Source organism: Xenia sp. Carnegie-2017, unplaced genomic scaffold, assembly GCF_021976095.1.
Source record: "Xenia sp. Carnegie-2017 unplaced genomic scaffold, XeniaSp_v1 HiC_scaffold_23, whole genome shotgun sequence".
Classification (NCBI taxonomy): domain Eukaryota; kingdom Metazoa; phylum Cnidaria; class Anthozoa; order Malacalcyonacea; family Xeniidae; genus Xenia; species Xenia sp. Carnegie-2017.
The window spans coordinates 13,853,040-13,867,897 of NW_025813486.1; the positions used below are offsets into that span (position 1 = coordinate 13,853,040).

The 14,858-nt window shown below is 42.0% G+C and overlaps 18 non-coding genes and 2 pseudogenes across 18 annotated transcripts; all 20 read left to right on the top strand.

Moving 5' to 3' along the window:
• LOC124450140 lies at nt 1-163 on the top strand (annotated as a pseudogene).
• A 342-nt stretch (nt 164-505) lies between these two features.
• Nucleotides 506-664, top strand: LOC124449963. Its single transcript, XR_006949728.1, has one exon. It is a non-coding gene; the product is annotated as a U1 spliceosomal RNA (small nuclear RNA).
• An 829-nt stretch (nt 665-1,493) lies between these two features.
• Nucleotides 1,494-1,681, top strand: LOC124450073. Its single transcript, XR_006949832.1, has one exon. It is a non-coding gene; the product is annotated as a U2 spliceosomal RNA (small nuclear RNA).
• Nucleotides 1,682-2,028: 347 nt separating this feature from the next.
• Nucleotides 2,029-2,189, top strand: LOC124449970. Its single transcript, XR_006949735.1, has one exon. It is a non-coding gene; the product is annotated as a U1 spliceosomal RNA (small nuclear RNA).
• An 815-nt stretch (nt 2,190-3,004) lies between these two features.
• Nucleotides 3,005-3,189, top strand: LOC124450092. Its single transcript, XR_006949849.1, has one exon. It is a non-coding gene; the product is annotated as a U2 spliceosomal RNA (small nuclear RNA).
• A 336-nt stretch (nt 3,190-3,525) lies between these two features.
• On the top strand, nt 3,526-3,687 carry LOC124449966. The gene has a single exon (XR_006949730.1). It is a non-coding gene; the product is annotated as a U1 spliceosomal RNA (small nuclear RNA).
• An 824-nt stretch (nt 3,688-4,511) lies between these two features.
• On the top strand, nt 4,512-4,692 carry LOC124450109 (annotated as a pseudogene).
• Nucleotides 4,693-5,027: 335 nt separating this feature from the next.
• Nucleotides 5,028-5,187, top strand: LOC124449967. The gene has a single exon (XR_006949731.1). It is a non-coding gene; the product is annotated as a U1 spliceosomal RNA (small nuclear RNA).
• An 820-nt stretch (nt 5,188-6,007) lies between these two features.
• Nucleotides 6,008-6,198, top strand: LOC124450053. The gene has a single exon (XR_006949813.1). It is a non-coding gene; the product is annotated as a U2 spliceosomal RNA (small nuclear RNA).
• A 341-nt stretch (nt 6,199-6,539) lies between these two features.
• Nucleotides 6,540-6,702, top strand: LOC124449957. The gene has a single exon (XR_006949721.1). It is a non-coding gene; the product is annotated as a U1 spliceosomal RNA (small nuclear RNA).
• An 829-nt stretch (nt 6,703-7,531) lies between these two features.
• On the top strand, nt 7,532-7,723 carry LOC124450054. Its single transcript, XR_006949814.1, has one exon. It is a non-coding gene; the product is annotated as a U2 spliceosomal RNA (small nuclear RNA).
• A 322-nt stretch (nt 7,724-8,045) lies between these two features.
• LOC124449877 lies at nt 8,046-8,209 on the top strand. The gene has a single exon (XR_006949642.1). It is a non-coding gene; the product is annotated as a U1 spliceosomal RNA (small nuclear RNA).
• Nucleotides 8,210-9,039: 830 nt separating this feature from the next.
• On the top strand, nt 9,040-9,227 carry LOC124450061. Its single transcript, XR_006949820.1, has one exon. It is a non-coding gene; the product is annotated as a U2 spliceosomal RNA (small nuclear RNA).
• Nucleotides 9,228-9,575: 348 nt separating this feature from the next.
• LOC124449878 lies at nt 9,576-9,739 on the top strand. The gene has a single exon (XR_006949643.1). It is a non-coding gene; the product is annotated as a U1 spliceosomal RNA (small nuclear RNA).
• An 832-nt stretch (nt 9,740-10,571) lies between these two features.
• LOC124450066 lies at nt 10,572-10,761 on the top strand. Its single transcript, XR_006949825.1, has one exon. It is a non-coding gene; the product is annotated as a U2 spliceosomal RNA (small nuclear RNA).
• A 343-nt stretch (nt 10,762-11,104) lies between these two features.
• Nucleotides 11,105-11,268, top strand: LOC124449951. The gene has a single exon (XR_006949716.1). It is a non-coding gene; the product is annotated as a U1 spliceosomal RNA (small nuclear RNA).
• An 832-nt stretch (nt 11,269-12,100) lies between these two features.
• LOC124450009 lies at nt 12,101-12,292 on the top strand. Its single transcript, XR_006949772.1, has one exon. It is a non-coding gene; the product is annotated as a U2 spliceosomal RNA (small nuclear RNA).
• A 351-nt stretch (nt 12,293-12,643) lies between these two features.
• LOC124449879 lies at nt 12,644-12,807 on the top strand. The gene has a single exon (XR_006949644.1). It is a non-coding gene; the product is annotated as a U1 spliceosomal RNA (small nuclear RNA).
• An 834-nt stretch (nt 12,808-13,641) lies between these two features.
• LOC124450042 lies at nt 13,642-13,832 on the top strand. Its single transcript, XR_006949803.1, has one exon. It is a non-coding gene; the product is annotated as a U2 spliceosomal RNA (small nuclear RNA).
• A 349-nt stretch (nt 13,833-14,181) lies between these two features.
• Nucleotides 14,182-14,345, top strand: LOC124449880. Its single transcript, XR_006949645.1, has one exon. It is a non-coding gene; the product is annotated as a U1 spliceosomal RNA (small nuclear RNA).
• The last annotated feature ends 513 nt before the right edge of the window (nt 14,346-14,858 follow it).

The following is a 14,858-nucleotide window of genomic DNA, read 5'->3' on the forward strand; positions in this document are numbered from 1 at the left end:
TAAGATCAAGTGTATCTGTTCTTATCAGCTTAATATCTGATATGTCGGGCAATGCCCGACTCTTATATTAAACTGATTTTGGATATCGGCCATGGGATTGGAGCTTGCTTGCCCTGGCCACGGGTTGTCTCATTGCACTACCTCCGAGTTAGGCCCATTTCCCTTCGGAAGGGAAACACATTTACTTTAAACAAAAAAAAAACAAACAAAACAGCCAGCAAATCAAATGGCAAAGCGAATTTATTTTGTCTGTAACTAACTAACTAACTAACTAACCGAGAAACAGACCGTTTAACATTTAACTAAAACTAACATACGTCTCTTTTCGACAGAGTCGGCGAAAGACGAAAGACGATCGTCGTCGTCGGAAAGGAAGACAATAAAGGCCGTCAGACGGTAAGTTGCAAGTGCAAAAAGTAGTGAAAAAGTAAAGGGAGGGGGTGCAACCGTGTCGCACCGAGCGTACGTTCGCGTACAAAGTATGCTCGCCGTGCGTCGTTCGAGCATACTTACCTGACGCGAGAGGCACCTTGATCAGCTAGGAGGTCCTCTCAGGATGAGGCCCTTTCATTGCACTTCGACTGGGACTCCTGCGATTACCTAACGTGGGTAACTCGAGCGTATAATTTCTGGTAGTGGGGACCTGCGTTCGCGCTCGTCCCCTTCGTTTCTCACGATGGGAGGAAGAAGCGAGAAAAGAACAAATAAAATAGAACACGATATATAAATTCGTTGTTCGTTCGGGTTAGGTTGCATGCTGCCAAATTTTTACTGACCTATCCCAAAATGCATATGCGGATGCAGGAGAATTTATATCATCTATTAGCAAGAATAAATTACTTGTATTTGACATAAATTACTTGTATTAACAACGACGTAAACGGCCGGCGTGTGTGTATATTTTGACGGACGGCATATACATTATGAAAATATACAAATTATAATATGTATCGTCGACGTTAACAGTAATGAAATTGCATTGCGAACGTTTTTCTTACTTAGTCGTACGTTTGTTTAGCTTTTATAGTAATTATTTCTATGTATCACTGACATTTAACGGCTCGTAGTGTAAAATTCGTTCATTGAGCTGCTTGTCTGCCGATTTCATGAAGCATGACCTTGTTGACATTGCAGCACTTGCATACAATGCGAATCATTATCGCCCACAAGCACAAAGCGTTTGTTTTACAATGAGAAAGCACGTCTGCAGCAAGTTCGCGACAGACATCGCGTGCTTCCTACCACGTCATGAAACGATCGCATTTCGCGGCATTACGCGCGAATTTTCAAACATGTTCTTCTTTACGAACAGGTGTACATTGGATTAGAAAGAACGCTTGACATGACGATTGTAGTAAAGGATGATTCCTTCGTTATCCGTACTGCTTGATTTTTTTCATTTGTTGCATGATTTCTACGCGAAAAGATACAATAGAACCGTGTGTTTCTCATGCAACTTGTAGAGTGAAAAATGGCGAAAGCTCTTCTTCTGTATCGCTTCGGCCTTTGGCTAAGATCAAGTGTAGTATCTGTTCTTATCAGCTTAATATCTGATATGTCGGGCAATGCCCGACTCTTATATTAAACTGATTTTTGGATATCGGCCATGGGATTGGAGCTTGCTTCGCCCTGGCCACGGGTTGTCTCGGTATTGCACTACCTCCGAGTTGGCCCATTTCCCTTCGCGGAAGGGAAACACATTTACTTTAAACAAAAAGAAAAAAACAAACAAAACAGCCAGCAAATCAAATAGCAAAGCGAATTTATTTTGTCTGTAACTAATAACTAACTAACTAACCGAGAAAACGAACCGTTTAACATTTAACTAATTAACTAACATACGTCTCTTTTCGACAGAGTCGGCGAAAAGACGAAAAGACGTCGTCGTCGTCGGAAAGGAAGACAATAAAGGCCGTCAGACGGTAAGTTGCAAGTGCAAAAGTAGTGAAAAAGTAAAGGGAGGGTGCAACCGTGTCGCACCGAGCGTACGTTCGCGTACAAAGTATGCTCGCCGTGCGTCGTTCGAGCATACTTACCTGACGCAGAGGCACCTTGATCAGCTAGGAGGTCCTCTCAGGATGAGGCCCTTTCATTGCACTGACTGGGTTTGACTCACGTTACCCCTAACGTGGGTAACTTTCGAGCGTATAATTTCTGGTAGTGGGGACCTGTTTGCTCGTCGTTTCTCACGATGGGAGGAAGAAGCGGAAAAAGAACAAATAAAATAGAACACGATATATAAATTCGTTTGTTCGTTGGGGAGTTAGGTGCATGCTGCCAAATTTTTACTGACCTATCCCAAAATGCATAGCGAGATGCAGGAGAAATTTATATCATCTATTAGCAAGAATAAATTACTTGTATTTGACATAAATTACTTGTACTTAACAACGACGTAAACGGCCGGCGTGTGTGTATATTTTGACGGGCATATACATTATGAAAATATACAAATTATAATATGTATCGTCGACGTTAACAGTAATGAAATTGCATTGCGAACGTTTTTCTTACTTAGTCGTACGTTTGTTTAGCTTTTATAGTAATTATTTCTATGTATCACTGACATTTAACGGCTCGTGAGTGTAAATTCGTTCATTGAGCTGCTTGTCTGCCGATTTCATGAAGCATGACCTTGTTGACATTGCAGCACTTGCATACAATGCGAATCATTATCGCCCACAAGCACAAAGCGTTTGTTTTACAATGAGAAAGCACGTCTGCAGCAAGTTCGCGACAGACATCGCGTGCTTCCTACGTCATATGAAACGATCGCATTTCGCGGCATTACGCGCGATTTTCAAACATGTTCTTCTTTACGAACAGGTGTACATTGGATTAGAAAGAACGCTTGACATGACGATTGTAGTAAAGGATGATTCCTTCGTTATCCGTACTGCTTGATTTTCATTTGTTGCATGATTTCTACGCGAAAAGATACAATAGAACCGTGTGTTTCTCATGCAACTTGTAGAGTGAAAAATGGCGAAAGCTCTTCTTCTGTATCGCTTCGGCCTTTTGGCTAAGATCAAGTGTAGTATCTGTTCTTATCAGCAATATCTGATATGTCGGGCAATGCCCGACTCTTATATTAAACTGATTTTGGATATCGGCCATGGGATTGGAGCTTGCTGCCCTGGCCACGGGTTGTCTCGGTATTGCACTACCTCCGAGTTCGGCCCATTTCCCTTCGCGGAAGGGACATTTACTTTAAACAAAAAGAAAAAACAAACAAAACAGCCAGCAAATCAAATAGCAAAGCGAATTTATTTTGTCTGTAACTAACTAACTAACTAACTAACCGAGAACGAACCGTTTAACATTTAACTAAATAACATACGTCTCTTTTCGACAGAGTCGGCGAAAGACGAAAAGACGTCGTCGTCGTCGGAAAGGAAGACAATAAAGGCCGTCAGACGGTAAGTTGCAAGTGCAAAAGTAGTGAAAAAGTAAAGGGAGGGTGCAACCGTGTCGCACCGAGCGTACGTTCGCGTACAAAGTATGCTCGCCGTGCGTCGTTCGAGCATACTTACCTGACGCGAGAGGCACCTTGATCAGCTAGGAGGAGTCCTCAGGATGAGGCCCTTTCATTGCACTTCGACTGGGTTGACTCCTGCGATTACCTAACGTGGGTAACTCGAGCGTATAATTTCTGGTAGTGGGGACCTGCGTTCGCGCTCGTCCCTTCTGTTTCACGATGGGAGGAAGAAGCGGAGAAAAGAACAAATAAAATAGAACACGATATATAAATTCGTTGTTCGTTCGGGGTTAGGTTGCATGCTGCCAAATTTTTACTGACCTATCCCAAAATGCATAGCGAGATGCAGGAGAAATTTATATCATCTATTAGCAAGAATAAATTACTTGTATTTGACATAAATTACTTGTACTTAACAACGACGTAAACGGCCGGCGTGTGTGTATATTTTGACGGACGGCATATACATTATGAAAATATACAAATTATAATATGTATCGTCGACGTTAACAGTAATGAAATTGCATTGCGAACGTTTTTCTTACTTAGTCGTACGTTTGTTTAGCTTTTATAGTAATTATTTCTATGTATCACTGACATTTAACGGCTCGTAGTGTAAAATTCATTGAGCTGCTTGTCTGCCGATTTCATGAAGCATGACCTTGTTGACATTGCAGCACTTGCATACAATGCGAATCATTATCGCCCACAAGCACAAAGCGTTTGTTTTACAATGAGAAAGCACGTCTGCAGCAAGTTCGCGACAGACATCGCGTGCTTCCTACGTCATATGAAACGATCGCATTTCGCGGCATTACGCGCGAATTTTCAAACATGTTCTTCTTTACGAACAGGTGTACATTGGATTAGAAAGAACGCTTGACATGACGATTGTAGTAAAGGATGATTCCTTCGTTATCCGTACTGCTTGATTTTTCATTTGTTGCATGATTTCTACGCGAAAAGATACAATAGAACCGTGTGTTTCTCATGCAACTTGTAGAGTGAAAAATGGCGAAAGCTCTTCTTCTGTATCGCTTCGGCCTTTTGGCTAAGATCAAGTGTAGTATCTGTTCTTATCAGCAATATCTGATATGTCGGGCAATGCCGACTCTTATAAACTGATTTTGGATATCGGCCATGGGATTGGAGCTTGCTTCGCCCTGCACGGGTTATCTCGGTATTGCACTACCTCCGAGTTCGGCCCATTTCCCTTGGAAGGAAACACATTTACAAACAAACAAAAAAAAACAAACAAAACAGCCAGCAAATCAAATAGCAAAGCGAATTTATTTTGTCTGTAACTAACTAACTAACTAACTAACCGAGAAACGAACCGTTTAACATTTAACTAATTAACTAACGTCTCTTTTCGACAGAGTCGGCGAAAGACGAAAAGACGTCGTCGTCGTCGGAAAGGAAGACAATAAAGGCCGTCAGACGGTAAGTTGCAAGTGCAAAAGTAGTGAAAAGTAAAGGGAGGGGTGCAACCGTGTCGCACCGAGCGTACGTTCGCGTACAAAGTATGCTCGCCGTGCGTCGTTCGAGCATACTTACCTGACGCGAGAGGCACCTTGATCAGCTAGGAGGTCCTCTGGATGAGGCCCTTTTTGCACTTCGACTGGGTTGACTCCTGCGATTACCCCTAACGTGGGTAACTCGAGCGTATAATTTCTGGTAGTGGGGACCTGCGTTCGCGCTCGTCCCCTTCGTTTCTCACGATGGGAGGAAGAAGCGGAGAAAAAGAACAAATAAAATAGAACACGATATATAAATTCGTTGTTCGTTCGGGGAGTTAGGTTGCATGCTGCCAAATTTTTACTGACCTATCCCAAAATGCATAGCGAGATGCAGGAGAAATTTATATCATATTAGCAAGAATAAATTACTTGTATTTGACATAAATTACTTGTACTTAACAACGACGTAAACGGCCGGCGTGTGTATATTTTGACGGACGGCATATACATTATGAAAATATACAAATTATAATATGTATCGTCGACGTTAACAGTAATGAAATTGCATTGCGAACGTTTTCTTACTTAGTCGTACGTTTGTTTAGCTTTTATAGTAATTATTTCTATGTATCACTGACATTTAACGGCTCGTAGTGTAAAATTCGTTCATTGAGCTGCTTGTCTGCCGATTTCATGAAGCATGACCTTGTTGACATTGCAGCACTACATACAATGCGAATCATTATCGCCCACAAGCACAAAGCGTTTGTTTTACAATGAGAAAGCACGTCTGCAGCAAGTTCGCGACAGACATCGCGTGCTTCACGTCATATGAAACGATCGCATTTCGCGGCATTACGCGCGAATTTTCAAACATGTTCTTCTTTACGAACAGGTGCATTGGATTAGAAAGAACGCTTGACATGACGATTGTAGTAAGGATGATTCCTTCGTTATCCGTGCTTGATTTTTTCATTTGTTGCATGATTTCTACGCGAAAAGATACAATAGAACCGTGTGTTTCTCATGCAACTTGTAGAGTGAAAAATGGCGAAAGCTCTTCTTCTGTATCGCTTCTCGGCCTTTTGGCTAAGATCAAGTGTAGTATCTGTTCTTATCAGCTTAATATCTGATATGTCGGGCAATGCCGACTCTTATATTAAACTGATTTTTGGATATCGGCCATGGGATTGGAGCTTGCTTCGCCCTGGCCACGGGTTATCTCGGTATTGCACTACCTCCGAGTTCGGCCCATTTCCCTTCGCGGAAGGAAACACATTTACTTTAAACAAAGAAAAAAACAAACAAAACAGCCAGCAAATCAAATAGCAAAGCGAATTTATTTTGTCTGTAACTAACTAACTAACTAACTAACCGAGAAACGAACCGTTTAACATTTAACTAATTAACTAACATACGTCTCTTTCGACAGAGTCGGCGAAAGACGAAAAGACGTCGTCGTCGTCGGAAAGGAAGACAATAAAGGCCGTCAGACGGTAAGTTGCAAGTGCAAAAGTAGTGAAAAGTAAAGGGAGGGTGCAACCGTGTCGCACCGAGCGTACGTTCGCGCACAAAGTATGCTCGCCGTGCGTCGTTCGAGCATACTTACCTGACGCGAGAGGCACCTTGATCAGCTAGGAGGTCCTCTCAGGATGAGGCCCTTTCATTGCACTTCGACTGGGTTGACTCCTGCGATTACCCCTAACGTGGGTAACTCGGCGTATAATTTCTGGTAGTGGGGACCTGCGTTCGCGCTCGTCCCTTCGTTTCTCACGATGGGAGGAAGAAGCGGAGAAAAAGAACAAATAAAATAGAACACGATATAAATTCGTTGTTGCGTTCGGGGGTTAGGTTGCATGCTGCCAAATTTTTACTGACCTATCCCAAAATGCATAGCGAGATGCAGGAGAAATTTATATCATCTATTAGCAAGAATAAATTACTTGTATTTGACATAAATTACTTGTACTTAACAACGACGTAAACGGCCGGCGTGTGTGTATATTTTGACGGACGGCATATACATTATGAAAGTATACAAATTATAATATGTATCGTCGACGTTAACAGTAATGAAATTGCATTGCGAACGTTTTCTTACTTAGTCGTACGTTTGTTTAGCTTTTATAGTAATTATTTCTATGTATCACTGACATTTAACGGCTCGTAGTGTAAAATTCGTTCATTGAGCTGCTTGTCTGCCGATTTCATGAAGCATGACCTTGTTGACATTGCAGCACTTGCATACAATGCGAATCATTATCGCCCACAAGCACAAAGCGTTTGTTTTACAATGAGAAAGCACGTCTGCAGCAAGTTCGCGACAGACATCGCGTGCTTCCACGTCATATGAAACGATCGCATTTCGCGGCATTACGCGCGAATTTTCAAACATGTTCTTCTTTACGAACAGGTGTACATTGGATTAGAAAGAACGCTTGACATGACGATTGTAGTAAAGGATGATTCCTTCGTTATCCGTACTGCTTGATTTTTTTCATTTGTTGCATGATTTCTACGCGAAAGATACAATAGAACCGTGTGTTTCTCATGCAACTTGTAGAGTGAAAAATGGCGAAAGCTCTTCTTCTGTATCGCTTCTCGGCCTTTTGGCTAAGATCAAGTGTAGTATCTGTTCTTATCAGCTTAATATCTGATATGTCGGGCAATGCCCGACTCTTATATTAAACTGATTTTTGGATATCGGCCATGGGATTGGAGCTTGCTTCGCCCTGGCCACGGGTTGTCTCGGTATTGCACTACCTCCGAGTTCATTTCCTTCGCGGAAGGGAAACACATTTACTTTAAACAAACGAAAAAACAAACAAAACAGCCAGCAAATCAAATAGCTAAGCGAATTTATTTTGTCTGTAACTAACTAACCGAGAAACGAACCGTTTAACATTTAACTAAAATAACATACGTCTCTTTTCGACAGAGTCGGCGAAAGACGAAAAGACGTCGTCGCCGTCGGAAAGGAAGACAATAAAGGCCGTCAGACGGTACGTTGCAAGTGCAAAAGTAGTGAAAAGTAAAGGGAGGGTGCAACCGTGTCGCACAGAGCGTACGTTCGCGTACAAAGTATGCTCGCCGTGCGTCGTTCGAGCATACTTACCTGACGCGAGAGGCACCTTGATCAGCTAGGAGGTCCTCTCAGGATGAGGCCCTTTCATTGCACTTCGACTGGGTTGACTCCTGCGATTACCCCTAACGTGGGTAACTCGAGCGTATAATTTCTGGTAGTGGGGACCTGCGTTCGCGCTCGTCCCCTTCGTTTCTCACGATGGGAGGAAGAAGCGGAGAAAAAGAACAAATAAAATAGAACACGATATATAAATTCGTTGTTCGTTCGGGGGTTAGGTTGCATGCTGCCAAATTTTTACTGACCTATCCCAAAATGCATAGCGAGATGCAGGAGAAATTTATATCAGCTATTAGCAAGAATAAATTACTTGTATTTGACATAAATTACTTGTACTTAACAACGACGTAAACGGCCGGCGTGTGTATATTTTGACGGACGGCATATACATTATGAAAGTATACAAATTATAATATGTATCGTCGACGTTAACAGTAATGATATTGCATTGCGAACGTTTTTCTTACTTAGTCGTACGTTTGTTTAGCTTTTATAGTAATTATTTCTATGTATCACTGACATTTAACGGCTCGTAGTGTAAAATTCGTTCATTGAGCTGCTTGTCTGCCGATTTCATGAAGCATGACCTTGTTGACATTGCAGCACTTGCATACAATGCGAATCATTATCGCCCACAAGCACAAAGCGTTTGTTTTACAATGAGAAAGCACGTCTGCAGCAAGTTCGCGACAGACATCGCGTGCTTCCTACGTCATATGAAACGATCGCATTTCGCGGCATTACGCGCGAATTTTCAAACATGTTCTTCTTTACGAACAGGTGTACATTGGATTAGAAAGAACGCTTGACATGACGATTGTAGTAAAGGATGATTCCTTCGTTATCCGTACTGCTTGATTTTTCATTTGTTGCATGATTTCTACGCGAAAAGATACAATAGAACCGTGTGTTTCTCATGCAACTTGTAGAGTGAAAAATGGCGAAAGCTCTTCTTCTGTATCGCTTCTCGGCCTTTGGCTAAGATCAAGTGTAGTATCTGTTCTTATCAGCTTAATATCTGATATGTCGGGCAATGCCCGACTCTTATATTAAACTGATTTTTGGATATCGGCCATGGGATTGGAGCTTGCGCCCTGGCCACGGGTTGTCTCGGTATTGCACTACCTCCGAGTTCGGCCCATTTCCCTTCGCGGAAGGGAAACACATTTACTTTAAACAAAGAAAAAAAACAAACAAAACAGCCAGCAAATCAAATAGCAAAGCGAATTTATTTTGTCTGTAACTAACTAACTAACTAACTAACCGAGAAACGAACCGTTTAACATTTAACTAATTAACTAACATACGTCTCTTTTCGACAGAGTCGGCGAAAGACGAAAAGACGTCGTCGTCGTCGGAAAGGAAGACAATAAAGGCCGTCAGACGGTAAGTTGCAAGTGCAAAAAGTAGTGAAAAAGTAAAGGGAGGGGGTGCAACCGTGTCGCACCGAGCGTACGTTCGCGTACAAAGTATGCTCGCCGTGCGTCGTTCGAGCATACTTACCTGACGCGAGAGGCACCTTGATCAGCTAGGAGGTCCTCTCAGGATGAGGCCCTTTCATTGCACTTCGACTGGGTTGACTCCTGCGATTACCCCTAACGTGGGTAACTCGAGCGTATAATTTCTGGTAGTGGGGACCTGCGTTCGCGCTCGTCCCCTTCGTTTCTCACGATGGGAGGAAGAAGCGGAGAAAAAGAACAAATAAAATAGAACACGATATATAAATTCGTTGTTCGTTCGGGGTTAGGTTGCATGCTGCCAAATTTTTTACTGACCTATCCCAAAATGCATAGCGAGATGCAGGAGAAATTTATATCATCTATTAGCAAGAATAAATTACTTGTATTTGACATAAATTACTTGTACTTAACAACGACGTAAACGGCCGGCGTGTGTGTATATTTTGACGGACGGCATATACATTATGAAAATATACAAATTATAATATGTATCGTCGACGTTAACAGTAATGAAATTGCATTGCGAACGTTTTTCTTACTTAGTCGTACGTTTGTTTAGCTTTTTATAGTAATTATTTCTATGTATCACTGACATTTAACGGCTCGTAGTGTAAAATTCGTTCATTGAGCTGCTTGTCTGCCGATTTCATGAAGCATGACCTTGTTGACATTGCAGCACTTGCATACAATGCGAATCATTATCGCCCACAAGCACAAAGCGTTTGTTTTACAATGAGAAAGCACGTCTGCAGCAAGTTCGCGACAGACATCGCGTGCTTCCTACGTCATATGAAACGATCGCATTTCGCGGCATTACGCGCGAATTTTCAAACATGTTCTTCTTTACGAACAGGTGTACATTGGATTAGAAAGAACGCTTGACATGACGATTGTAGTAAGGATGATTCCTTCGTTATCCGTACTGCTTGATTTTTCATTTGTTGCATGATTTCTACGCGAAAAGATACAATAGAACCGTGTGTTTCTCATGCAACTTGTAGAGTGAAAAATGGCGAAAGCTCTTCTTCTGTATCGCTTCTCGGCCTTTTGGCTAAGATCAAGTGTAGTATCTGTTCTTATCAGCTTAATATCTGATATGTCGGGCAATGCCGACTCTTATATAAACTGATTTTTGGATATCGGCCATGGGATTGGAGCTTGCTTCGCCCTGGCCACGGGTTATCTCGGTATTGCACTACCTCCGAGTTCGGCCCATTTCCCTTCGCGAAGGGAAACACATTTACTTTAAACAAAGAAAAAAAACAAACAAAACAGCCAGCAAATCAAATAGCAAAGCGAATTTATTTTGTCTGTAACTAACTAACTAACTAACTAACCGAGAAACGAACCGTTTAACATTTAACTAATTAACTAACATACGTCTCTTTTCGACAGAGTCGGCGAAAGACGAAAAGACGTCGTCGTCGTCGGAAAGGAAGACAATAAAGGCCGTCAGACGGTAAGTTGCAAGTGCAAAAGTAGTGAAAAGTAAAGGGAGGGTGCAACCGTGTCGCACCGAGCGTACGTTCGCGTACAAAGTATGCTCGCCGTGCGTCGTTCGAGCATACTTACCTGACGCGAGAGGCACCTTGATCAGCTAGGAGGTCCTCTCAGGATGAGGCCCTTTCATTGCACTTCGACTGGTTTGACTCCTGCGATTACCCCTAACGTGGGTAACTCGAGCGTATAATTTCTGGTAGTGGGGACCTGCGTTCGCGCTCGTCCCCTTCGTTTCTCACGATGGGAGGAAGAAGCGGAGAAAAAGAACAAATAAAATAGAACACGATATATAAATTCGTTGTTCGTTCGGGGTTAGGTTGCATGCTGCCAAATTTTTTACTGACCTATCCCAAAATGCATAGCGAGATGCAGGAGAAATTTATATCATCTATTAGCAAGAATAAATTACTTGTATTTGACATAAATTACTTGTACTTAACAACGACGTAAACGGCCGGCGTGTGTGTATATTTTGACGGACGGCATATACATTATGAAAATATACAAATTATAATATGTATCGTCGACGTTAACAGTAATGAAATTGCATTGCGAACGTTTTTCTTACTTAGTCGTACGTTTGTTTAGCTTTTTATAGTAATTATTTCTATGTATCACTGACATTTAACGGCTCGTAGTGTAAAATTCGTTCATTGAGCTGCTTGTCTGCCGATTTCATGAAGCATGACCTTGTTGACATTGCAGCACTTGCATACAATGCGAATCATTATCGCCCACAAGCACAAAGCGTTTGTTTTACAATGAGAAAGCACGTCTGCAGCAAGTTCGCGACAGACATCGCGTGCTTCCTACGTCATATGAAACGATCGCATTTCGCGGCATTACGCGCGAATTTTCAAACATGTTCTTCTTTACGAACAGGTGTACATTGGATTAGAAAGAACGCTTGACATGACGATTGTAGTAAAGGATGATTCCTTCGTTATCCGTACTGCTTGATTTTTCATTTGTTGCATGATTTCTACGCGAAAGATACAATAGAACCGTGTGTTTCTCATGCAACTTGTAGAGTGAAAAATGGCGAAAGCTCTTCTTCTGTATCGCTTCTCGGCCTTTTGGCTAAGATCAAGTGTAGTATCTGTTCTTATCAGCTTAATATCTGATATGTCGGGCAATGCCCGACTCTTATATTAAACTGATTTTTGGATATCGGCCATGGGATTGGAGCTTGCTTCGCCCTGGCCACGGGTTGTCTCGGTATTGCACTACCTCCGAGTTCGGCCCATTTCCCTTCGCGGAAGGAAACACATTTACTTTAAACAAAAGAAAAAAAAAACAAACAAAACAGCCAGCAAATCAAATAGCAAAGCGAATTTATTTTGTCTGTAACTAACTAACTAACTAACTAACCGAGAAACGAACCGTTTAACATTTAACTAATTAACTAACATACGTCTCTTTTCGACAGAGTCGGCGAAAGACGAAAAGACGTCGTCGTCGTCGGAAAGGAAGACAATAAAGGCCGTCAGACGGTAAGTTGCAAGTGCAAAAAAGTAGTGAAAAAGTAAAGGGAGGGGGTGCAACCGTGTCGCACCGAGCGTACGTTCGCGTACAAAGTATGCTCGCCGTGCGTCGTTCGAGCATACTTACCTGACGCGAGAGGCACCTTGATCAGCTAGGAGGTCCTCTCAGGATGAGGCCCTTTCATTGCACTTCGACTGGGTTGACTCCTGCGATTACCCCTAACGTGGGTAACTCGAGCGTATAATTTCTGGTAGTGGGGACCTGCGTTCGCGCTCGTCCCCTTCGTTTCTCACGATGGGAGGAAGAAGCGGAGAAAAAGAACAAATAAAATAGAACACGATATATAAATTCGTTGTTCGTTCGGGGTTAGGTTGCATGCTGCCAAATTTTTTACTGACCTATCCCAAAATGCATAGCGAGATGCAGGAGAAATTTATATCATCTATTAGCAAGAATAAATTACTTGTATTTGACATAAATTACTTGTACTTAACAACGACGTAAACGGCCGGCGTGTGTGTATATTTTGACGGACGGCATATACATTATGAAAATATACAAATTATAATATGTATCGTCGACGTTAACAGTAATGAAATTGCATTGCGAACGTTTTTCTTACTTAGTCGTACGTTTGTTTAGCTTTTTTATAGTAATTATTTCTATGTATCACTGACATTTAACGGCTCGTAGTGTAAAATTCGTTCATTGAGCTGCTTGTCTGCCGATTTCATGAAGCATGACCTTGTTGACATTGCAGCACTTGCATACAATGCGAATCATTATCGCCCACAAGCACAAAGCGTTTGTTTTACAATGAGAAAGCACGTCTGCAGCAAGTTCGCGACAGACATCGCGTGCTTCCTACGTCATATGAAACGATCGCATTTCGCGGCATTACGCGCGAATTTTCAAACATGTTCTTCTTTACGAACAGGTGTACATTGGATTAGAAAGAACGCTTGACATGACGATTGTAGTAAAGGATGATTCCTTCGTTATCCGTACTGCTTGATTTTTCATTTGTTGCATGATTTCTACGCGAAAAGATACAATAGAACCGTGTGTTTCTCATGCAACTTGTAGAGTGAAAAATGGCGAAAGCTCTTCTTCTGTATCGCTTCTCGGCCTTTTGGCTAAGATCAAGTGTAGTATCTGTTCTTATCAGCTTAATATCTGATATGTCGGGCAATGCCCGACTCTTATATTAAACTGATTTTGGATATCGGCCATGGGATTGGAGCTTGCTTCGCCCTGGCCACGGGTTGTCTCGGTATTGCACTACCTCCGAGTTCGGCCCATTTCCCTTCGCGGAAGGAAACACATTTACTTTAAACAAAAGAAAAAAAAAACAAACAAAACAGCCAGCAAATCAAATAGCAAAGCGAATTTATTTTGTCTGTAACTAACTAACTAACTAACTAACCGAGAAACGAACCGTTTAACATTTAACTAATTAATAACATACGTCTCTTTTCGACAGAGTCGGCGAAAGACGAAAAGACGTCGTCGTCGTCGGAAAGGAAGACAATAAAGGCCGTCAGACGGTAAGTTGCAAGTGCAAAAAGTAGTGAAAAAGTAAAGGGAGGGGGTGCAACCGTGTCGCACCGAGCGTACGTTCGCGTACAAAGTATGCTCGCCGTGCGTCGTTCGAGCATACTTACCTGACGCGAGAGGCACCTTGATCAGCTAGGAGGTCCTCTCAGGATGAGGCCCTTTCATTGCACTTCGACTGGGTTGACTCCTGCGATTACCCCTAACGTGGGTAACTCGAGCGTATAATTTCTGGTAGTGGGGACCTGCGTTCGCGCTCGTCCCCTTCGTTTCTCACGATGGGAGGAAGAAGCGGAGAAAAAGAACAAATAAAATAGAACACGATATATAAATTCGTTGTTCGTTCGGGGTTAGGTTGCATGCTGCCAAATTTTTTACTGACCTATCCCAAAATGCATAGCGAGATGCAGGAGAAATTTATATCATCTATTAGCAAGAATAAATTACTTGTATTTGACATAAATTACTTGTACTTAACAACGACGTAAACGGCCGGCGTGTGTGTATATTTTGACGGACGGCATATACATTATGAAAATATACAAATTATAATATGTATCGTCGACGTTAACAGTAATGAAATTGCATTGCGAACGTTTTTCTTACTTAGTCGTACGTTTGTTTAGCTTTTATAGTAATTATTTCTATGTATCACTGACATTTAACGGCTCGTAGTGTAAAATTCGTTCATTGAGCTGCTTGTCTGCCGATTTCATGAAGCATGACCTTGTTGACATTGCAGCACTTGCATACAATGCGAATCATTATCGCCCACAAGC